The sequence below is a fragment of the Marmota monax genome, unplaced genomic scaffold, assembly GCF_021218885.2.
Source record: "Marmota monax isolate L192 unplaced genomic scaffold, Marmota_monax_Labrador192_F-V1.1 WCK01_AAM20220418_F8-fsc00912, whole genome shotgun sequence".
NCBI classification, from domain to species: Eukaryota; Metazoa; Chordata; class Mammalia; order Rodentia; family Sciuridae; genus Marmota; species Marmota monax.
This window is the reverse complement of record NW_026692819.1, coordinates 83094-108052: the sequence shown is the minus strand read 5'-3', so window position 1 is coordinate 108052 and position 24959 is coordinate 83094. Positions and strand designations below refer to the sequence as shown.

Below are 24959 nucleotides of genomic sequence, written 5' to 3'. Positions count from 1 at the left end.
TCATGTACATTTGAGGTGGAATGTGCCAATTATTTCATCTCTGTCCCAGCATTTCAGGCAGTTTTTGAGTGTCAGGAGAAACAGCTGATTGGTTAAAAAAAAAAAAAAAAAAAAAAAAAAAAAAAACACCTTAAATTCTAATATAAGATTATTATTTTTTGATTACATATCAAAATAATGATTACCCTTACACTTATCCTTAACATTACATCTGAAGACATGGTGGCTGCCACCTTCTCCCTATGTCTTCATAGCCTCTTTGATGTCCTTGTTCCTCAATGTGTAAATTATAGGGTTCAGCATGGGAGTAACAACACTATACAATACTGAGATCAGTCTGTCTTTCTCCAATGAGTAAGATGAAATGGGCCACACATATGTGAAAATGGCACTACCATAATAGAGAAGAACAATGACCAGGTGGGAGGCACATGTAGAAAACGCTTTGGATCTCCTCTCTGAGGAATGGATCCTCAAGATGGTGGAGATTATGTAAAGGTAGGAAAGGACAATGCACAGTAAAGGAGTTCAACCAATGAAGACTCCTATGGAAAGCAACACCAGTTCATTGACAGAAGTGTCCCCACAAGACAAGATCAGCAAAGGGGGTATGCACAAAAGAAGTAATTAATCTGGATGTTGCAGAATGGCAGATGGAATGTCAGTACTGTATGCACCACTGAATTGAGGAAACTACCAATCCAACATGAGGCTGCTAACTGGCTATACAGAGCCTTGTTCATAATAACTGAATACCTTAAGTGTTTGCAGATGGCAATGTAGCAATCATATGCCATTGCTGCCAGGAGGAGACACTCTGATCTTACAGAGAAAATGAATGCAAAAAGTTGAGCCACACATCCCCCAAAGGAAATGCTCTTCTTCTCTGATACAAGATGTACTATCATCTGTGGGACATTGGTGGTGGTATAGCAGACATCAAGAAAGGCCAGGTTTCTTAGGAAATAGTACATGGGTGTATGTAGGTGTGGATCAGCCATTGTCACCAAAATGATGAATATATTTCCTCCCAAAGTACATATATAGGTCAGAAAAAAGATGGTAAATAGTAAAAACTGCAATTCATTCAGGTCAGAGAATCTCAAGATGATGAATTCAGATATAGCTGTTTGATTCTTTCCTTCCATAATGTTGTCTGGTTTCCTCTGGGGAGTTGGGCAAAGAGACGTATAGATAACAATAATCATATGCTACAGTAGCTATGGTCTGAAAAACAGGAAAGCAAAATATTACAAATACAATATTACTAACTATATCTGGTAGTAAACCAGAGGAATTATCACTCTTATAAACTATGACTCATACCAGCTACCAAACACATATGTAAAAACCTCCAGTGTTTCACTTGAAAATCATCTCCCTGTATAAGATACAGCACTGAACATTTTTAACTAAGAGCAAATCACAAGGGCTGGGGGTGTGGCTCATTGGTAGAGCACTTACCTAGCACATGCCAGGTACTGTGTTTGATTCACAGCATCACATATAAATAAATAAAATAAAGGTCCATCAACACCTAAAAAAAAAAGCAAATCACAAAAGGGCAATGTACATCCTAAGATTCTCTGTTAATAATACCTCTGTCAAGCCTATTTACATTTTCTTGGTGATGTGTAGACATGTATTGCAGAAATAGTTACTGGAGAATCTCTCTGGCCTTCATTACTTTCTGCAAAGCTATCTCTGCTCCTCCTTTCCATCCTTAAATGCAGAACAAAATTTGTCTTTTTTTCTGATTCAAATTAATGTGTTTGTTTTAGAATATGTTGAAAATATAGAAAATAATTTTAAAAAATATTTTTAGTTGTAGGTGGAGATGATACCTTTATTTTGTTTATTTAGTTTTATGTGGTGCCAGGTTTTGAACCCAGGGCCTTACACATGCTAGGGAAATGCTCTACCACTGAGCTACAACCCCATCCCAAAAAGAAATTTTTAATAAATATAATACTTAATGTTCACAGAAATGTTTTGTGTCTGTGTTTCAGATCAGTTTTCCATATGTAAATATTCAAAATGAGGATCAGAAAAGTATGTATTTTAAACTGCTTTTTCCTTAAGCACTGCATTGTAATAGATTTTCAGGGCAATAAACCCTATGAAACATGACCTTTAAGTTGTATATAATTTATCTTAATTCTGTACAACTTACATAAATGATAAGGGATTCATGATCTTTAGTGTGACAGCATCCTGACTTTGAAATAAGTCAGGGAAGTTGGTCTGACATTAGGTGTAACAGAAAATCTTCAGTAGTCTAAAATTAAAAGTTAACATGCAACTATGGATCATTTTTACCTGTTCGTTACCTACATCTCAGATTCTAATCAACAAGATTGCTCAATGTTAGAAGTAGTTTAAGAAAAGCCACTCTTATTAGTGGTGAACATTTGTATTTTTTTATTTACTTATTTCTGTTATAATAATTTCAATAATAAGCATGCTGAATTAGATTCTCTGAATTTGGGGTCAGGTTACTTGTATTTCTACAAATTTTGAAAGAGACCCACTGGTGCAGGTCATCTGTCTGGAAAATTCAAGAGCCATTAGGTTTATTCAAGATTCTGTTGCTGTTTAGACAAATCATTTTAAGTGCTGAGTAGAGAAGGTTATCAATAATTTCTAAGCACTTTCTACATGTCATCTCATTTACTCTACACATATCCAGTGAGATAAGTGATATCATCATTGCCATTTTCCAGATGAAAACAGAGTTTCAGCAAGAAAGATATATGGCAGAGTTTAGGCAGCTAGCTAGGTGGAAATACATTTTTATCTCAATATACATACATTGAGTAGTAGAAAATTTGATTCCCTTTAATGACAACAGAATCCTCTTTAAAAATACTTTTCTGGTTTTAATGAAACTTAAGTTCATACAATTAAATTATTTTAATTATGTAGTCACAAACTTTTATGACTTGTGCTCCCAGATGTTAATAATTTATGCCACAGCATCTTGATGGTTAAATCTAATTATTACCAAATATCTGGTCTTTCACTTTAATGTGTTTGTTTAAATAATAAAGATCCAGTGTAGTTGTTCACCTTCCTGACCAAATGAACATTAAATGTTTGTGTTTTTGTTACTAAGGATACTATTCCACAGTTTAGGTTAAGTCAGATAATTAAAATGTTTGGTAAAATTGTGGGGATAATTATTATGTAAATGTATCTAATTGCCACACTGTATCCTGTGAATATGTATAATAATTGTCAATTGAAAAATAATTTTTAAAAAATGTTCAAGTTATTGGCTGGGAATATAGCTTAGTGGTAGAGCACTTGCCTAGCATGTGCAAAACCCTGGGTTTGATACCCAGTAAAATACACACAAAAAAATATTTAATTTCAAATTCAAGGAAAAAAGTTAATTTTGTAGTTTGAACTCTCACACAAATTATAGAAACCAAAAACATAAATAAAATACCATATTTAAAAATAAAAGTACATTTAAAAATCAGTTAAAAGTAAAAAAGAATAAATAAAAGTACATATTGTATATTTATTCAAATATATGCGTTATTGATTATCTGGGCCTACAGAAAAAAATGTACATTTAATTTCAAGTTTGGAATGTAGTACATTTTTACTTTTGTTTTAAATAATGTCCTCACTGCTTGTGAACTACTCTGGACATTTTCAGTGGAAGTAGATGACAAATTAGATGAAGGTTTATATTTTCATAATATATTATCTCACATTGTTACTAGAACAAAATGAATTTTCTAGTATAATTTTCTCTCAATCCAAAATTTCTGTTCTCTAATCTATCTTTTCCTAATATCTTCTTCCCCTTTCTCATTTTTCTTAACATTTCTTTCTACTCCTGGGAAACCCTTTCTGCGAATTTTATTCAACAACTATATGGCAGTATGTTCCAAAGATAAAATTATAAGTATTAATATATAAATTTATATAATGTATGTGATATATATATATATATATATATATATATATATATATATATAATTTATATATTTTAAATTTTAGCCATATAATGTACAAATTATATGGCTGAAGACAAAGTGTACTAAAGACAAAATAAGAAAAAGAGAATTTAACCATATCTCCAGGAATATGTACATTGAAGATTATGCATGATTTTAAAAATATCTAATAAAAGCTATAATAATATTTTAAAGTAGAAAACATAAGGGATAGACTAATATGGAACCTAGTTACCAAAAATTTCCCAGAAAAAAATGTGACTTGAAATCTCAATAATAAACAGAAGTTAAGTAGGTAAGGCAAGGTGAATGTAGAAAACTTTCCATACACAAATACGAACATATGCACAGGTCCTGAGGTTGGAGTAATGTGAGACCTAAAGGAAATCCAAGAAGCCTGGAAGGAAAGGAGCAAGGGCAGGAGGCTGCTATGATAATGTTAGAATCATCTGGAGCAACTGGAATCTATTTCAAGATTGTGAAATATTCTACTAGAATCTAAGAGCAATTGGAATATATTTCAAGAATGTAAGATGTCCATGTTCTAAAAATGGTCTTTCTGGAAAATGTGTGGACAATAAAATAGAAGGAAGCAAAAATGAGCAAGACAAACTCATTGTGTTCTCTTTTTCAGTCAGACAAAAGGTCATGGAACTTCACACCAGATTGGTGAGACCTGGGTTGGAAATAATCAGAGGCATTAGGAGATGTTAGGAGATACAATCTTTAAAGTTCTGGTATGAAATGAGAAAGAGAGATGAATTAAGGATAATCATTATTACTGACATACATTAAATGCTTGTTAGGAAAAAATCTTATTTCTTCCAATTCTCTCTCTCTCTCTCTCTCTCTCTCTCTCTCTCTCTCTCTCTCTCTCACACACACACACACACACACACACACAGCAAATATGAAATAGAAATATTATGCTCATACTATAAGAAAAAAAAAAAACTAAATAAAGAGATTTTAACCTTAATGGCTACACTGTGTTGATCTGAGTCCTAGTTTGAGTGAGTAAATGTTTAGTGGAGTCACTCACTGAGATAAAGAAAGCAGAAAACAGTTGAGATCTAGAGGTGGATCAGAGGTTCATTGGTGGTCTCAGTTATCTGGAGGCATCTTTGAGATATCCAATAAAATGTCTCAAAAAGCAGTTGCTATTTGGACCTCAGGACAGAGGTATGTACTAGAGACATACATTTGTAACACATCTATAAATAAAAGGTGTTCAAAACTATCATGTAGATGGGAGTGAATAGAATAAGAAATAAGGGAACACAAAATTGAACATTCTTAAGTTCTATAGAATTAATTTGCTATGTGGAGATGCTAGAAAAGAAGATGGGGAAGTAAAACAATAATATGAAGAAATCCAAAGAAGCATCAAATCACAGTTAGTATATGAACAACGTTGTAGAATATAAAAATACAAAAACCCCTCAATTTCCTTACTTTATGTTACTCATAATAAGACATCCTGCTGATGACAATCCTCTGTCACCAACACAGTCATTATGAGCTGTCAGGTGAGAGAGGAAACCCTGATCCAGCTGCTATGCCTCCCTCTTTGCATGTATTACATATTCAGAGAAAGAACTGTTTCCTCCCGGGGATATCCTGATTCTTTTGTTCTGCCATAGGATACTTCCCAAGCCCACTGTCCCCTGAGATAATTCCTTCTCACTTCAAAACACATTTTTCCTGTTTCCTAATCCATTATGGAGCTGTCATGTGGTAAAGTGACCAGATGGAATAATTAAAACAAATAATATGTTAATTCTCTAAGGTTATTTGCCTTGAGACAAAATACATTTTTTTCAGAATTAATTTTACATTAATTTTGTTATATTCAAGTTTTTCTTTCTGCCCCCATGTCTGTCTTCCAATCTTCATGTATTTTTTCAAAGTTCACCTTGAAATCTACCTTTCTCATCAGTTGGAAATGATGTCCCTCCCTAGGGGAACTCTAAGGCCTTTGTTTAGATCTCAACTATGGCACTTAAACAAAACATATTGATTTTTGTAACTTATTACTTATTTGGCCAGGAATAATTTAGGATTTATTTAGGATTTGAGGTCAAAGGGATGATGTGGGGGAGGAATATTTTCAGGGGTTCACATCATAGTAAGATCTCAAGGATGGCTGCTCAGGACCCACATGAAAAGATTCCCAGAAAATTCATGAAGTGTCTCAGTCTTGATGTTTTCACTTTTAAGAGACTCAGTGCATCTTTTTAAAAATTGTTTTATTGACTGTTTGCAGTATGTTTACCCAGGGGCACTTTACCACTGAGCTATATCCCCACTCCTATTTTACAACGAGACAGGGGCTAATAAGTTGCTGAAGATCTCGATAAGTTGATAAGACTGACATTGAACTTGTGATCCTCCTGCTTTAGCCTCCCAAGTACCTGGGATCACAGGCACTAGTCACTCTATCAAAGCTAAGTTTATTAATTTATTATTATGAATAATAATAATAGTAATAATAATAATAATAAAGGAAACTAAGAAATTTAGAATCAAAAAATTGCAAGGATTTCCTAAAAGTATATTGTCCAATCGCTTACTTACATCTGAAATCACATAATAAGCATGTAAAATAGGCATAGCAAGCATGCAATGATGTTAGTTCCCTATGAAAGATTGTTTCTCGTGAGAAAACCACACAGTGTTTTCCTAACACTATTTTCTGAAATCCAGTGGCATTTTCTCTTTTTTATATATATGAAAATACTGTCCTTTATCCAGTAAAGAGTCAGTAAGTTAGCACATGTCCATTCTGAGACACAGAAATTGTCCAAAAGGAAGGAAGCTCCCTGGTTCGCACACTGTCAGTCTACTTCTGTCATTCAAAGCATGGGAGAGAAAGTTTGAATTTTCTCTCCCTGGGAAGTCCTTGGGTCATTACAATTCCATCTCCCCTCCACAAACACACTCAGTGTGTCACCCAAATATCAAGGCAAAACATTATTTCTGAAAGCAATGAACTATAACTAAGCAATTTAAAACTACTTACGTGTGATCAAAACTACATAGTAAAGATTACCATTCAGTAGCCTAGAGCCTGATGTGGAACTGCTTTTATGAACACAAGGAATGGCACATAATAACTGTCTCTGGAGAGTCTCTGTCAGCTGACTTCCAGCTGAGTACAGAGAATCTTCTCAACCCCAGCATGCCAGTGGGTGGGACGAGAGCTGAGCAAGGACAAGGCCATATATATGTGAAAGATCTCCATATCTTGTGGGAATCTTTCAAGGACCCTGAAGACACACTTCTGGGACCTCTGAGCACAGAGGTCCTGAAACCAATAACTCTGATTCCTGCTCAGTCCTGAGAATTTGTTTTATTTCCAGCCACTTTTCTGCCATCATAGGTTGTCACCAGCTGGCCATGCTGGTCGAATGAGTTGGGTTCAAAGGAGCTGGCTATATCAATAACTAAGAAGATGGTGAAGAAACCATGCAGCACACAAACATGAGTTTCTAATGTCTAGGGTGGGACAGCTCAGTGACACCAAGGGTCAGCTGGGCAGCACTGGAAAAGGAGTGTGCACCTGTATTCTTTTTATTTTATGACAGGGACACACACCAGGGAGGTTCAATGGAATGTTCTTCACCAAATAAGGCAGGGAATAAGGTTTCAAAGATGGAGTCTTGCTTTGTGATGTCATGTGGTCAGCAGATTGATTGACATCTTGGCAAGTCACACCCATCTCAGGTGCTGTGTGGGATCACAGGCAGAACAAGAGGAAAGGCACACTTGCAGCACACTGCCACACCAGTCCCTTCCTAAGCTCAAATGCACATAGGTCACACACAGAGCCTCACTACAATAGGTCAGTTTCAGGAAGTCTGTGAAATCAAAACTATTCCAGGTGGATCACACCTCTTTGGCCCATATCTGCCCCATGATAAGCAACCTGCATCCTTTCCCCATCATCAGAGCAAATGCAGTGTTCTGGTTTCTTGCTACTTTGCACTTACACAGTGCACTCAACTTTGGACTCTCAATTTCCAGTGGTAGATGTTAAGCTCTCTGTTTTTTTTTTTTTTTTTTCACCTTAAATTATATCCCCATTCCTTTTTTATTTGGAATCACTTTCATTTCCTTCTGGAAGTGGGAAGAGATTATATAGCACACTAGTATATTTGATGAGAATTTATATATATATATATATATATATATATATATATATATATATATATATATATATATATATATATAATTGAATTTGAATAAAGGTCATTCAAAAATTCTCTCTCTATATCTATCTATCTATCTATCTATATATATATATATAGATGGATATATATATATATATATATATATATATATATATATATATATATAGAGAGAGAGAGAGAGAGAGAGAGAGAGAGAACTATGTATTTCAGCCACCAAATTGAACTAAATATCCACCTCTTTATGCGTTACATGTAGGTTGGTGAACTAATACCTTTCCTTTGGATAAAATTGCTAGTATCTCTCTCTGTTAAGATCTCACTTGAAATGGAGGTATGATATTTTTAACATCATGTAAAACTTTCAATTTATTGATAAGGGGTGCAAAAAATGTAACTAAAAGTTATTCTGAAGCATAATGTTCATTGGCCATTTATCCTTCCACCATCACTATCAATTCCCCTCTCCATCTTCTTGCTATGATTTTTAAGCCATTTCAAAACAATTTAACTTTTAATGCCACCTTGATGGCTTTAGAATATAATTCTGTTATTTCTGATTGCATCTATTGGGGAAAGTTTATTACCTTGGGAAGCTTTACCATCTACAGCTCAGTTGTGCTAGGGCAGTGAAATAGCTTACCAAGAGACCAAAGAAGACACCAGGAAATGGGATGTGAGACATAAGATTTATCAAAAAATACTCACCAAAAAGATTCAGTGGTGAAGGGCTAGACAGGAGCTTTTCCATAAAGTCCAGAGGTGAAAGGCTAGACAGGTGCACCTCCATTTCACACAGTGTTTCACCTGAAAATAGTGTCCCAATCCCTCTCAATGTCCGATGGCCAACTGGACAAGCACTTTCCTGTCCACAGCGCCTTTCCACACCAGTTATCACAGGGGCGGGGAGGGAGATTATTGGTTAAATTATTAGGTTACAGAAGCAGTAATATAATTAGCTTTGATTGCTTTGTCCATTTTTATGACCAGCATCCCAAGGAACTTGGAATATATGCAAGAAAATAGCTTTCTACACATAGAACAACTGGCCCTAATTTCTACATACATACTTGAGGGAAAGCCAATGTCCTTCAAGATAATATTTATCCAGAAATTGTGGACTAGGCTAATTCTTATGGCTTTCTTAATTTTGCTAGGTTCTTGAAACCAGGAAAGAACATCTCAGGGATATGGTATTAAAAAACAACAACAACAACAACAACAACAACAACAACAACAACAACAAAAACATTTATTCTTTAGTTATAGGTGGATACAATACCTTTAAATTTTTATGTGGGCTGAGGATCAAACCCAGTGCCTCACTCATGCTGGGTGAGCAATTTTCCTCTGAGCCACCACCCCAGCCTAGGATACGGTATTTTATTGTCCTCTTTTTTTTTCAAAGATGACATGGAAGCTAAAGATAATATTAGAATTTTTATAACTATCTTCCAGCCTGGAAGTGCCTCAGAATCAGAGGACACTTCTTCCAAAGCAGATACAAAGTCAGGAACAATTAAATTTGGCTTTCAGCAAATGATGAATTATGTGAATTTAATCTTCAAAATCTAATCAACTTCTTCAATTGTATCTGTACCATTCCCAGTAATGTACAAGTTTACTAAGGTTACTTGGCATTATCCAATTTTTGAATTTTTGTCAATCTAATGAATATGAAGTAGTGGCTCATTATTACTTTAGTCAGATTACCAGCAATGTTGAATATATACAGAAGATTTTTTTCAGTTATTTGGATTCCCTGTTTTTTCTTGTTCTTTTGCAGGAGTACCTTATTTATGTTAGACATCACTGATTACTTGGAAGTTTGTGTTTCTAAATACCTTCCAGTAATCAGTCCTCTGTACATTATCTAGAATGTCTTTCATAAAAAACAAAATCTTAATTTTGTCATAATAAAATCCATAATTTCTCAGTTTATGAGTGATACTTTGAAGTTTGTTTAAAAGATTATCCCTACTGATAGGTTTAAAATATGTATTTTTATGGTTTTATTTTAACTTTATAGTTTTAAATTTCAGGATGCTTTTTCTTCATCTTAAGTGAATGAAGATTAATTCTTAACCCTCAAGAATCTAATTTTATTTTTCTGTATTTAGTGATCTGGTTGCTCCTAGCTACTCCTAAACATTGACCATTCAATGTGATATTCCTCTTATTAAACAATGATTTCTACACTTTTCTAAAATCTATTTTGCATGAACATGACTTTATATTAATAGCTTTTAAAATGTAAATGTCATATTCAAAATTATTATACTTTTAATTTTTTTTTCAAAATAAACCTAGAAAATTCTGAAAACTATTGCTTTCATAAAATTTTTAAAAGCTCATTTCATGGAATTTATAAATTATTTGGAAGGGAATTTGACATATTTAAATGTCTTTCTGACCAAAATTGTGGCATAACTCTTAATTTATTCAAATCTTCTTTTATGCCTTTAAAATACTTAATGCTTTCATCATAGAGATCTATGTTTCTTTGTTAAATTTACTCTGAATACTATATAACTTTTGTTGCTATTATAAATTCTATCTTACTTACTGTGTCACTATCTACCAACATTGGTGAACACCTTTTACTTGAGTAGTTTGTTGCGAATTCTTTTTTTTTTTGTTTGTTTTTTCTAGATAAAGCCTCATGGCATGTACAAAGGAATTTTATCCATTTCTTTTTAATTCATACATTGCATATTTCTGTGTCCTTTCTGATAGAACAGATTATTACTTGCAAAGTACATGAAGTGGTAATGATGGTGGTGGACATTCTTACCCTCTCACTCTCACTGGCCCAAAGGCAAGTCTCTGTGGTTTCTCATTACATATGGATGCTCAGTTTCTTTGGTATAAAATACTTAGTATCATAGTTAAATTCGCTTTTATTTCTATTCTACTAAAATTTTTGTCATACTAAACATGTGTTAATTTTTATCAATTCTTTTTTATGACAATTAAATCAATTATGACTTCTTCCTTCCAGTCTACTATTATGTGGGTAGATTTTTTTTTAATGTTGATCATAGCTGCTCCTCCTCTGGACTTTCAAAAAATGAGCTTTTCCCTTTCTCCAGGACAATCAATGAGAGACCAATGACTGACTGACTGACTGACAGGGTGACAAAGTCTAGTCCCTCTACCTCAAGGTGAAACCAATTCTGAGATGCAGTATTCTTCAGGACTCCCATAGGGTGAGACCAAAGTTAGTCTCCATTCTTGCTCAACATCATTTCGTCTTCACTGTCCTCCCTTGCTCATTCCACTTCTGCCAAGAATGCTGCCCAAATACAACATTTTCCGAAAAATTGCCCTTAAGATCCTCTTAATGCAAACTGACTGAAAGTAGTACTAAACTTTTATCTAAGGCTAAGAATAAATTTCAGAAACCTCAACTTTATTCTTACCCTAGGTTGAGAATTAGCAGTACAAAATCTCCCCTAAGCTTCTCAACATAAACACATTTTGATCCTCCTTTCCAGGTTTATAATCCCAATTTTGTCCTTCTTGGCATGTGGTATCACCATATGCTAATGATATTAAAATAACACTCCTCCTTGGGCAAAGCCTAATCTTATCACTGGATAGGCAATAGAGGATCCAAAACCAGAGAAGTCACAGCCCCTGTTCTCAAAAATTTTGAACAGTTATGAGATGACAAAAATACAAAGGCAGAGAGCAACTTGTCTAGGAAAAGAACTTATGAAACACTGTGTAATTGTATACAAATTAAATAGCTAGATACAAAAAAAATAGTTTACAAATTTAGGGATCTCTGCATAGATTTGTTTACATACATTTGAAAACTAACTATGGATATGTGAGATAAAAAGAAAATTTGATTTTCCATGTAATTGATATCCAGTAAAATGATTTTTAGTGAACTAGAACACTTTCCTATTATAATTCATCATATAAATTAGTACTGATACTACATCAGTAATATCAAATATCATTTTATAAATTGATAAAAACTAAGTAAATATATGATAAGTTATTATATATGGCAAATAAATGTAACTAAGATTGACTCCTTTACAGAATTTTTTTTTTCATTTTATATAGGTACACATTAATTATTCAGAATAGTGAGTTTCACTGTGGCAGATTTATATATATATATATATATATATATATATATATATATATATATATAATCATAATTTGATCAAACGAATTTATTCTTAAAAAATAATTTCAGCTCAATACTATTTCTTTCCCTCATAAAAGTAGTATGGTAGACAGACTTTAATTTGTTCCCCAATGATCCTCACCTCCTAGCATTCATCACTTTTTATAATGTATAAACTTTGAGTATGGACTGGATTTATAAGTTAACTTCTTTTGTCGGGTGTATTGCACCATTCCTGGAGGTACTGCAATATCAGGTCTATGCATGGAATGCACAAAGCAAGCGAGTACTGCTCTAAAACTCCAATTACTATCATATCATATTTTAAATTGATAAGAATAAATGCTACACTTGATCTTAGCCAAAAGGCCAAGAAGATACAATTATTATTTAACTTCTAGCAAATAGAATACAACAGAAGTAGTGAAATGTCATTTCAAAGGTTAGTTACAAAGACTATGGCTTCAATCTTAGGCGCATTTTCCTGCTCAATCATTCTGAAGGAACTCAGCTGTTATGTTGTGGGTCTCCCTCTGGAGAGGTCCAAGTGACAAGGAACTGAGTCTCTGATCAACAACCAGAGAGCCTGAGGCCCAGTGACAATAATGTATTCCACCACTGAGTTTTGACATGATGTAGCTATAGCCAGACCCTTTGAGGCTTGTGAGAAAACTCTGAGTCAGAAGCTTACAGCTAAATTGCACTGGGATTCCTGATCCCTAGATATTTTGAGATAATAAACATTTATTGTTTTAAACTGTAAAACTTGGGGAGAATTTGTTACACAGCAATAGTTAACTAATATAAATACAAGGTCTTTAAAATATTTAATCTGAAAAATATATAATTCAGGGAAGTCATAGTAATGATCAAAAAAGAGGTAATATATTATATGATCTACAATATATGTTATGCTCACAGTACAAACAGTGTTTAGAGAATAGTTTATAATAAAAGAGTGTGTTCAGTAAGAACTGTTTTACGAACTGCTTTGATGCATTTAAATTTCCATAGCACTATGTAAGGCTAGCTGGTGCTCCACCTCTTTGTCAACATTTGAATTTTGTCATAATTTATGATTCCAGATCTTCTAGAGATGAGTAATATGGATTTCTTTAGACTTTATTTTTATTATTCTTTGTTGATAATATGTGCTGCAAATACTTTCTCCCACAATTTGGCTTATTTCTTCACTTTCGTAGTGATAACTCTTGGTGAAGAGAAATTCATAAATGGAAAGTGGCTATCAGTATTTTCTGTGACCTCAGTAAGAAATATTTTCCTAAATGAATATGATGAGGATATTTCCCTGTGTCATTCTTAAAAGACCTTTACAATGCTTTCACACATTGAGGCATACAATATTCCAGAATTGATTTTTGTATGAGATATGAGACTGGAATCATATACCCTTTTATCAATTTACACATATTATTTTATGGATATAACTATATACAATAGTGAGATTTATTGTTATATATTCAAATGTGCACAGAGTAGAACAATATAATCTTATCAATTCCATTGACCAGTGCCTCTCCTTTTCCTTTGCTCCCCTGGCTCCTCTAATTTTACTCTAATTGTGTCATTTCTATTTTTATAAGCTCCTCCCTTGACCCTTTATTTTTTTCCTTTTTTTTTTCTTTTTTTCTTTCTGGCTTCGACTTATGAGAGAAAGCAAGCATATGATCCATGACTTTCTGGGTATGGATTACTTTGCTTAATACAATGATCTCAAGTATCATTCATTTTCCTGCAAATGACATAATTTCATTGTTCTGCAGGACTGAATAAAACACACAAGCATGCCTAGCTATTGAGAATTGTGTTCAGATGCTGACTTTAATTCTTTAAAATAAATACTGAGGAGAGGTATAACTGGAAAACGTGTTTCCATTCTAAGGAGTCACCATACTGATTTCCAAAGTGGTTGTACTAATTTACAACTCCACTAACAATGTGTAAGTGTATCTTTTTCTCCAAATCCTTTCCAGCATTTATCATCATTTGTATTCTTGATGGTTGCCATTCTAACTGGGGTGAGATAAAATCACAGTGTAGCTTTGATTTACACTTCTGTGATTGCAAAGAATGTTGTACATTCTTCATATATTTGTTGACCATTTGTATTTTTTTCTTTTAAGAAGTGTCTGTGTAGTTCCTTTGTCAATTTATTGATTAGGTTATTTGGAGGTTTTTGTGGTAAGTGTTTTGTTTATACAAAGGATATTAATTCACATTGGAACAGTACTTAGTAAAGATTTTTTTCTTTTTTGCTATTGAGAAACTTGTTAATTTGATGTCATCCCATTGATTAACTCTTCACATTATTTTCTTAACTGTAGGCCTGTGCCTATAGAGTGTTGACCCTGTGTTTTCTTCCAAAAGTTGCATAGTTTTTAAGTCTTTGATCCGTCTTGAGTTAACTTTTGTACAGGGTGAGAGATAGGACTCGTTCTTGTACTCTGGATAAAACCAATTTCTCCAGCACCACTTGTTAGAAAGCCTGCCTTTTCTCCAGTGTATATTTTTGGTGGCTTTGTGGGCCAGATGACTGTATTTGTGTGGATTTGTCTCTCTGTCTTCTCTTCTATTCCATTGATCTGTGTTTGTTTTTTATTCCATGCAGATTTTGTTACTATAGTTCTGCAGCATAATTTGAAATCAGCTGTTGTGATGCCTCCAGCATTGCTTTTTTTTTCACTTAGAATCACCTTGCATATTCTGGTCTTTTATTCTTGAGCATGAATTCTAGGGCTGTTTTTGCTATTTCTATGAACAATGTCATTGGTATCTTTATGGAGATTGCATTAAATCTATAGATGATTTTTGGAATTCAGGTCATTTTAGCATTATTAGTTGTGCCTATCGATGAACATGAAAAGTCATACCATTTCTTTCTTCAGTGTTTTAAAATTTTTATTGGAGAAGTATTTCGCCTCCTCAGGTTAATTTATTTCTACTTCTTTCTGAGGCAATGGTTGTTACTATCAGTACCACCCTGGGGAGGAAAAGGCTAGGTTATAATTATTGGCATCAGATCAATATTGGCATCAGATCAATATTGGCATCAGATCAGCCACTTTTGGGACTGGGAGCCATTTTTATGTAGAAACTACTAAGTTTTGATTTAAGAGTCATTTGTTCAGGGACCCCAGGCTGTGGTGTCCTCAGCCTTTAGGTTATTTCTTTCTGTTTGCTTTTCTGAATGTGCCTGCTAAAAGGTTAATCCCACCTAGTTCATGTCACAACCCCTAGGCATGCTTGTGAAATTCCTCTTGAGGGCTATCAAGCTGCTCTGTGAGTGCCAACAGGCTGCTACTCCCCTCAGAGGGACCCCCTCAGAGGGACAGCCTTGTCGGTTTGCTCCATGCTGCTAACAATAAATTTCTTGCATGGGATTCCAGTGAATGGTGTGGTCCTTGAACTTTGCAAGGACTTTGTGAATGTCCTATATATAATGCTCACTGCTCCAGAAATATTTGAAATCAAATTGGTAGGAAAATGATTTTATTCAAAACCAGTTTTGAAAGAAGACAAAATAAAACTAATATTTTAAATGTTTCATCTTCAAAATCCCTGAAGGTGAGCAGAACTTTTAAAGGAGAAGAGGCAGTAGTTACAGCAAAGTGAGACAAAAGGTAGGCAGTGTGCATATGTAGATATGATTAGCATGTGCTATATGGGTGGGGGCAAAGTGTAAACTCCACTCCCAGTTTCTTGGCATCCAACAGGTCTTTGGGGCTCAGAAAAGATTCTTGCTTTCACTCTCAACAGGAACAAGTTTCTCTTCATTTAAATAGGTTCCAAATTTAGTATAGTTCATGATTAGTTTACCTTGATACAGTATGTATTATGACAGAGCTTGAGGATCCCTTTTTTAATGTCTCAAAAGTGTGGGGGCCTTCCTATAGATCAGGCAATTGTGTTCTGTACAGCAGGCTATATGAGATGCACACTCTGCAATTTTTCTAGACTGCACAACTCTGTATACTCCAAAGGGTATGGAAACAATCTAGACTGAGTCCCCTTCATCAGTGTGGTATCCTCAGACTTCAGGTTATTTCTTTCTATCTGCTCTAGGTGTATGGGTGTCCATGAGTGGGACCTGAGGGCCCCCTAGCCATTCCTGCTTGAGGATTGGTCATCAGTTTGGAGTTATTCTCTCCCCTATTGTTCATATTGAAATATGGCTAAAATTTGATTGGGGCTGGTTTTGTGTAGATCAAGGTATGCTGTCTCTTGGCTGGGGTGTGGATGCATCTGGTTTTGAGTGTAGCTCAGCAGCCAAGTTTCTACTCCACGGACTCAGTGTTAACAGTAGATTCCCAGCATCATACAGAAAGGGAGAAATAAACAGAAGCAGCAACAGTAAAAAGAAGGAAAAAACCAACATACAACATTTAAATAAATACCAGGTGCTTACTATGAAATCAAATACACTAATTACCACAGAAACAGGAATGGTGAGTTCAGCAATTAACAACAAAACTATGGTTAATTGTCAAAACTGTTGACCAGGATAGAGTTCACTGCTTGTGCCAGACTGTTCTTCTTTCCATTCTTTCTGGGCTATGTATCCCTTAGAAAGACAAAGGACTGGGGATTGTCAAACTCTCTCTCCTTTTCTGTTGCTCACCAACCTGCATGCTGGAGTGGCCTGAACAGAAACTGGCTGAATTGTCTTGGCTTCCCTTCTCACCAGTGTAAAGTAGGACAGATGTGAAGTACTTGTCAATTGTAACTATGCCCAAATAGACCATCATCTTGAGGTTGGTTCAGAGTTCTAAATAATAAGTCCCAGAGAGGTTTAACTCTAATCAAAACTTAGGAACTTTGTCAGGTGGTATCTACTCAAAAGAAATTTAGATCCACCCAACCCTATGAGTGGGCATAGGCCATTCTCTGGTGGAAGTGTGAATCTCAGGGTCCACCCAAGAATTCTTCTCACAGGGTAGGGTAACAAACCCTGCAGAGTTATTTCACCCTCTGCCCTAATTATGGCCTTTCCAGGCTCAACTCCCAAGTGTAACCACACTCACCTGTTCAGTTTCCTAACCTTCATCAGCTGGTAGTGTGAGCTCCCAGACTAAAAGGGAAGGCAAGTTGAATTATCTTCCATGTCTCCAATGTGAATTCCCTGTGGGTACAATCATCTCGGTGCCTGTTTCAATTACATGTTGCCAGGTACATACATTCTAGGCCACACAGTAAAAACTGGTTGAGATAATGTGGCAACATTGGCCATGATCTCCTGGTTTCTGCATCAAAAAGATCCAGTGTGACCTCCTCAAGATGGCTCCCTGCCTTGACTCTCAGCTGACCAGTTGAGAGACATGAAGTAGTTTTCAAACACCAGCTCACTGTATAGCCTTTGATTTGTCTGAGTTTATACTGTTTTTCTCATCTACACATTTTCCTACACCAAATTTGTCTGCTATGCTTCTCGATCTGTGCTACCCTCTCCTCTGCAGTGACCTGCTGCCATTGTCACTACTGACATGACTCCAATGCACTCTTTATTTTTCTCTATTAAAAATACTCAAATTTCTGAGTCTCTTAGACTCTGACTGTCCAATATTGAATTTATGTGAATTCTGTCTTGTCCATCTTGCTGAGAAGCAGTACAAATGCTGCTCAGCATGTGTTTGGTGTCAGGGTACTGGATCCAAGCTACAAAATTTTCAGGGTTTTTAGTCCTTGTTCCCTCCCAACCTGCAGGAGAGATAGGGAGAACAGGCCTCTACTAGGAGAGCCAAGAAAGGAGAGGGCCAACTGACAGCTGGCACCCAGCCCTCCCTTGCTGGAGGGCAATCAGATGTATCAGGCAGACCAGTCAAAGCTGGAGCTCATTTATTGAGGAAGTACACACATCTAATATAGAGTACAGAAGCCAATCAGAACAAAGGTCGGTAGGGCTGGAAGGACTCATGCTTGCACCAATTCAATGGGATGTAAGGGAAAGCACAAACTGTCTACAAGGACTGAAGAGTCCTGGGCTTATCCTAGAGGTGGTCCGATTTTTTGTCACAACCCACAGCATCACTTTCTGGCTGATCGCCAGGTGCCATCTTAACCACGTGTGGCCCTGGGACCAGGAAGCGGGTAGCAGCGTTCAATTTAGGTTCCTTAGCGCCCCACACATGATTATTTCTAGAACTGCTGTAAGACAAAGGTCTGGAGCCTTCCTTAGGAGTATGAATAAGTATTTCCTGGGGGGTCCTAAGCAAGAAGGAATGTTCCAGGTATGTAGATGAAAGTGGCTACAGCCAAGTTGCAGAGGATTTTCAGGATCTACAGTCAAATTGTGGTCATAAGACCTGTATTGGAGCCTGGATGTATGTATATCTCATCCAATTCCTGGCACCTGAGAGATGCTGGAGTCAGGTCATGATGGGTAGCTCCTAGGTCCACAGCCAGTACCAAGGTCAGTGGGACTGTTTCCTGGATCATAGTCTTGCATGATCTCTTACTGGGTTCTCGTCAGATGATGCTAGTAGCAAAACCAAGAATAAATAGGGCTATGGGATGGGGTTTTCTCCAGGTCTGTAGGGAGACCTATAATCAGTAATCCTGTAGTCATATAGGCATAGGCCCGACTTCTCAAAATAACCCCTTTATTTTTTAAATTGAGCTCAAAACCATCTTGGTCCCAAAGCTCCCACAAAGGCACTTTTATCCATGAATTACTTCAAATTAATATTGGTTTGGGGAGATACATGTCAGGGAACCTACTACTGTATCATCTTGGTGCAATCCTGATGACTACATTTTCAAAGCATAAATTTTAAATGAAAATATACTTTATATATCTATATGCAATGTATTATGTAGTATAATATGTTATGTAATATAAAAATATATAAAATCATTATATATTATATGCATTAAAATGTGACAAAATTAGCAATAATTTGTTTAAAATCACTCAAAATATACGTTTATGTTTTTCTATCAGGCCTTTCATTGATGTGCAAACACACCAGGTTAGGTAGAAGTGGATATTTTATTATACATAAACATTTTCTTGTCATTCTAGTTCAGATACACACAGATATACTTAGTAAACAGATTCCTAGAAACCATATTTCTATGTCTTTACAAAGTCCCTCAACTTCAAAAATTACCTAACAACTTCCACATCAGGTTATTAAAAGAAATTTAGACTACAAATTTTGTAAAAAATGAATATGGTTAATGAGACAATGAGAAGGAGGTAGAAAGACAGAACTGTAAAATATTTAATTGTGTATGGATGGGTTGTCTGTGTATGTAAAGATGATGAAACAAGTGTGTCTAAGAAATATCCAAAGATCAAAAGAAAATATTTGAAAAATTTAATTCTTCCAAACATCAATGATTATTTTCACATCATTTACAATGTGGCACAATATACTTGAGTTATAGTATCAACTGTCAAGTAGGATATTACTACTGTGGCATCTCCTTGATCTTATCACTCTAAGCAACATGGTCACTTGTGTAGAATCTGGACTGTCTGAAAATCTCTCTTTTGTTCTGGGCCACAGTGAACCCACTGTGAGGTGGACTTAGAAAAGTGATATTTTTATCACCTGACCTTAATGCAGTAATACCTACTCTCCAGTCTAACAGAGGACCATAAAAAGAGTCGGTGCTACCTGTTGCTGTCTTGGTTAAAGCTTTATAACCAAAGCTTTTAAAAGACCTGAATATTTGTCTTTCCAAAGTGTGCAATCATTCAGATAAACAGACAAAGCTCTCTTTTGGACAAAAACTAGGAAAAAAAATGTTACTATGTATCCTTTCTGTGGCACTGAGTACCATGCATCTCCATCAATTGACAGTCTCTGAGAACTGGCTCAGGACTGGGAACTTAAGTTATGGAGGAATTGTGATTTTTTTCCATTGAATCAGTTAATATCAACTTTTAGCTCATCCACTCCTGATATAGAGCAAGCAGTCAATATTCGTACTGGTTTGAATAGAACTTTTCCCATGATCAGTTTGTCATTAGCGTTAACCATGTAGGTCAAAATTCCCCAATTGTCATTCAAACTTTGCTGCCTGCTACAATAATTTCATCCATTTTTGTCTGACAGATATTCTGCTAATCACATCTCTAAGGGAATACAGTGTTTCTCTCCACCAACAACCAGCTCATACCTGTGGGCCAGCATCATCATATTATCAGAATAACATGTGGCTGAAAAGTGTAGAAGAATTAAGATAGTTTAAGGATATGGGGGAGTACATATATGCACATATAGGTATAAGTGTCTGTGTAAGAGAGAAGAGTGAAAGACTGTAATGACTTGTGATACCAACTACTTGAAATTAGACCAAATTTCACAGGTTATGGGCACAGTCCTCCAAAAGACTGTCCTCATTCCAGGTATAATCTGTAGATTTTAGGATCAGAAATGATCATCCTCACCCATGGACATCTGGCTACAAATTTGGAGGTCTTTAGCATACCCTCAAGTGACTCACAGAACTGAGTAAAGTGATATACTTATGATTACAGTTTTATCACAGAAAAGAATACACAAAGGGGAGATACATCAAGCAAGCTCTGTGAGGGTCCCACACACAAACTTTCTGTCTTGTTAAGGTACATTACTCTTCTAGCACACTGGTGTTCAAAACAATGGACAATACTGTCATCCAAGAAGCATACCTGAACTTTAGTGTCAAGTTTCTATGTAGGCTTTCTAACATAGGCATAGTTGATTGAATTATTGACCATGTAGCTAAACTCAATCTCTAGCCTACCTCCTCATCTCGTGAAGGTCAGGATACTATCATCATGATTCAAAGCCCCAAATCTCCAATGACCTGGATAATCATTCGAGCATGGTCAGCCCCCATCCTAAGCTATCCTTGGGCCTACCACAAATTATAACATGAGGATAAACAAGTATGAACCAGGTGGTTCATGAATAACCAAGACACTTCTGCCACTTGGGAAATTCCTAGGGTTTTAGAAGCTCTATACTATGAACCAGAGACAAAGACCAGATAAGTTCTTTATTATACATCAGGTTCCTACTCTCATCCTTCCCTTTTCATCCTACTCTTTTAGTTCTCCATTGGTCTTAATTACCCTGATAATGGGTTCTTATGAGTTTGTTTATTATATTCCCCCATCACATTAAAAGGTAACTTTTATGAGATTGTGGAATTTGGTTTGTTCATTCCTATGTTTGTTGAACTCCATGATATAATGCATGCTCAAAATTCCTGAGAGAAAAATAGGAGAACAAATAAAGAATTATTTATTATAGTGAAGTCATGAAAATCTTAATGTAAAACAGATATAAGTCTTTTTAGTCCCCTAGGTGCTAATAGCAGTCTTTAAGGAGCTTCCTCCCAAAGATTTTCTTCAGAGACAACATCACTTCTTTATTCCTAAGGGTGTATATCAGTGGATTCAGCACTGGGGTGACTGCACTGTATATGACAACCACTGTCTGATCCTCACTCATGGACGTGGCTGAAGCAGGAAGAATATATGTAAAACCTACAGGTCCATAAAAGAGACACACCATCATAAAATGGGAGGCACAAGTAGACAGAGCCTTATGGAGTATCCTGCAGGACCTGTTCTTCAACACAAGGAAGCCAATAATGTAGAAGTAAGAGAGGAGAGTGAGGAAGAAAGCTCCCATGGATATGCTCCCTGTGACAACAGAAAGAAGCCACTGGTTGAGTTCTGTGTTACTTCAGGCCAGTTCCAGGAGGGGTTTCACATCAGAGTAGAAGTGATTGAGTTTCAGAGAATGGCAAAAGTCCAGGTGTGCAGTCATGACAGAATGCATCAGAGCATAGAAGAAGCTAATGAGCCACACCACAGCTGCCAACAGAACACCAGCTGGGGGTTCTTGATGACGGTGTAATGAAGTGGGTTGCAGATAGCCACAAAATGGTCAAAGGGCATCGCTGCTGGCAAGATGGCCTCGGTACTTCCCAGAAAGTGGGAGAAGTGTATCTGAGTGATACAGCCTAGGAAAGATATGGCCCTTTGAGTGGAGAGCAGGTTCATAAGCACCTTGGGCAGTGTCACCAAAGAATAACAAATATCCAGACAAGAAAGGTTTCCCAAAAAGAAATACATAGGGGATGGAGTTTGGTTTCCAAAATTACAATTATTAATATTGCTCCATTTCCAACCAAGTTGATCAGGTAAATAATTAAGAACCTCACAAAGAAGACTGCCTGCAGCTCCTGAATACTGGTCAGGCTGAGTAAAAGAAATTCATCCACTGTAGTGACATTCTCCATCCCTCTGGGGAGCAAATAAAAAACTAATTAGTTATTTTTTTCTAATGCTTAATTTTAAACTGTGGGGCTTAAGTTAAGCAAGTTTACTATTTGGATTAATCTAGTGGTGAATTATAGTATCAGTAATGTTTAAGAATAGCAAAGAGATGGGGATATAGCTCAGTGGTAGAACACTTATCTAGCATACTAGAAATCCTGGGTTCTATCCCCAACACACACACACAAAAAATAGTAAAGTTGGTTTATGAACAACAAAATTAAGGAAGGTCAACATATATAGTACATCAATAAAATGACTTTAGACTAATAAAAGCAGCATATTATGAATAGATCAGATATGGATAAAGGGAACTTTTTATATATGTGGGACCTGACCATAACCTCATGTATGGCATTAGAATTAGAGTTTAGATAAGTTTTAAACATACAAAGGAAATATCTATTCAATTTGTGATTTCAGGTTCTAGCAGTAATATAGATGTAATTTAGTAGGATTTTTTCCACTTCTAAGGTGCAAAAATTTCACAAGAGATAGACACATCCTTCCTGACAACCTAAACCTTCAGTGAAACTAAGAGACATAAAAGCCCACAAAATTTAAGTTATTGTGTAAATAGAAGGGGTAAAAATAAAAACAGCAGAATTTGCATCATTAGCTATGGGGAGCCAGTCTGAATGATTCGCATCCTCCTTCCCTGAGCAGGGAGGTTCTGACTGTCACTACATTTCGTAGTGACCTGAACATTGCCTGGGTCCTGGAGGTTGAGGACACCTCTTCAGACATAGGCATGTCACCTTATGGATTGAGCTATGCTCATCTGTTCCTTTATATATTACCTCTTTGCCCTGTTTGGGATAGAATGTTCCATGGAAACACACTTTGTGTGTCCCTTTCTCTTTCTCTGACTTTGGGTGTGGCCTTCCTAGATGTCAGTCAACCTGCCAGACTCAGCCTGCTGAAACCTGACTCCTTGCCTCATTTGAATGGCTTCTCCTCAATAAAAGGGTTCAGTGGGTGCTCCTTGCTCTCTCTTTCCACAGACCCTAAGGTCAGAGGAGCTATCACAAGACCTAAAGCAAAAGGTATTTCTCTGTGTCTGTGTGATTATTTCATGCCAGCCCAGTTTACCTGGAGTGATATTGAGTGTTTAGTCATGGGACTCGACAATCTAGAGCTTGATGAAGAATTATTAAACTTTAAGCCCAAGGCATGACCCATAAAGAGGAAATTTTAAACAATTACCTCACCACACACACACACTCCAAAAATATTGCTCTGCAAAACACTCCACTAAAAGAATGGAAAGAAACAAGTTGCAGACTGGGAGAAAATATTTCCAAACCACATATTTCATAGAGCTCTAAAAACTCAACTGTATAAAACCAAAAAGTCCAATAAACTATCATCAAAACACATAAATAGAAATGAACAGAAAATGACAAGCAGATAGAAAACTACTACATGAAAAGATGTTCATTTTTTCATTAGAACAGTGCAAATTAAAATAATGGAAAGATATCACAACACATCTATCAAAATGGCTAGAATAAAAATAGTGATGACACCAAATACTAGTAAGGATACAGGGAAACTGTATCACAAATTTAACATTAGCCAAAATGTAACATGCTTAGCCATATTGAAAAGTATGTCACTTTCTTATTAAATTAAAAATGAACCTCTCATATGACCCAACAATTGTACATCTGGGTATTCTTCCCAGAAAAAAAAAAAAAAAACTGTGTTTATAGAATTATTATTAATAATATTTAAAGTTGGAAATAGCCAAAATGTTATAATATAACATTTCTATTTGAACCACTTTAATATCTTCTAATTACATTTGCTTACAAATCATCCAGGATCCAACTGTGGCTTAGCTCTGCAGTCTAAGCTTTGCTATTCCTCAGATCTGATCTTCCTTGCTAGTTTTCAATTCCACAAATGTGCCAAGGTGTTCTCCAACAAGGATTTCACTCATGCTTGCCCCTTTCCTTGAACATCCTTTACCTCCCCTCTTCCTTAAGATTCAATAGTATGGTAATCATTGCATCCTACCTTAGCCACTTTCTCCTATCTGTAACACTAGATTTTGTCATTATTAATAATTTCAATCCTCCATCATCTCAATACCAATTATATTTCAAATTTATTAGTGTTTGAAATTTACCAAGATATCTAGGGACCACCTTCTGTACTCTTTGCCAATCAGATGTTCAACTCCTCCTTAACATCAGATGGTGGAATTTTTTACATTAGTTGATCCTCTCTGGAACTGTTATGATGGTCATCCTATCAGGGAGGCTTCATCTGCAAGTCAATTGCATGTTAATGTGGGTACTGGGATCAATAGCTGGTCAGAATTTACCTTAGTGTGCCTGCACTGT

The 24959-nt window shown here is 35.8% G+C and overlaps 3 pseudogenes; all 3 read right to left on the bottom strand.

Annotated features, from left to right (window-relative positions):
• Positions 1–205: 205 nt before the first annotated feature.
• Positions 206–1148, bottom strand: LOC124095369 (olfactory receptor 5V1-like; annotated as a pseudogene).
• Positions 1149–12527: 11379 nt separating this feature from the next.
• Positions 12528–12689, bottom strand: LOC124095370 (U2 spliceosomal RNA; annotated as a pseudogene).
• Positions 12690–21631: 8942 nt separating this feature from the next.
• LOC124095367 (olfactory receptor 12D3-like) lies at positions 21632–22571 on the bottom strand (annotated as a pseudogene).
• Between the last annotated feature and the right edge of the window lie 2388 nt (positions 22572–24959).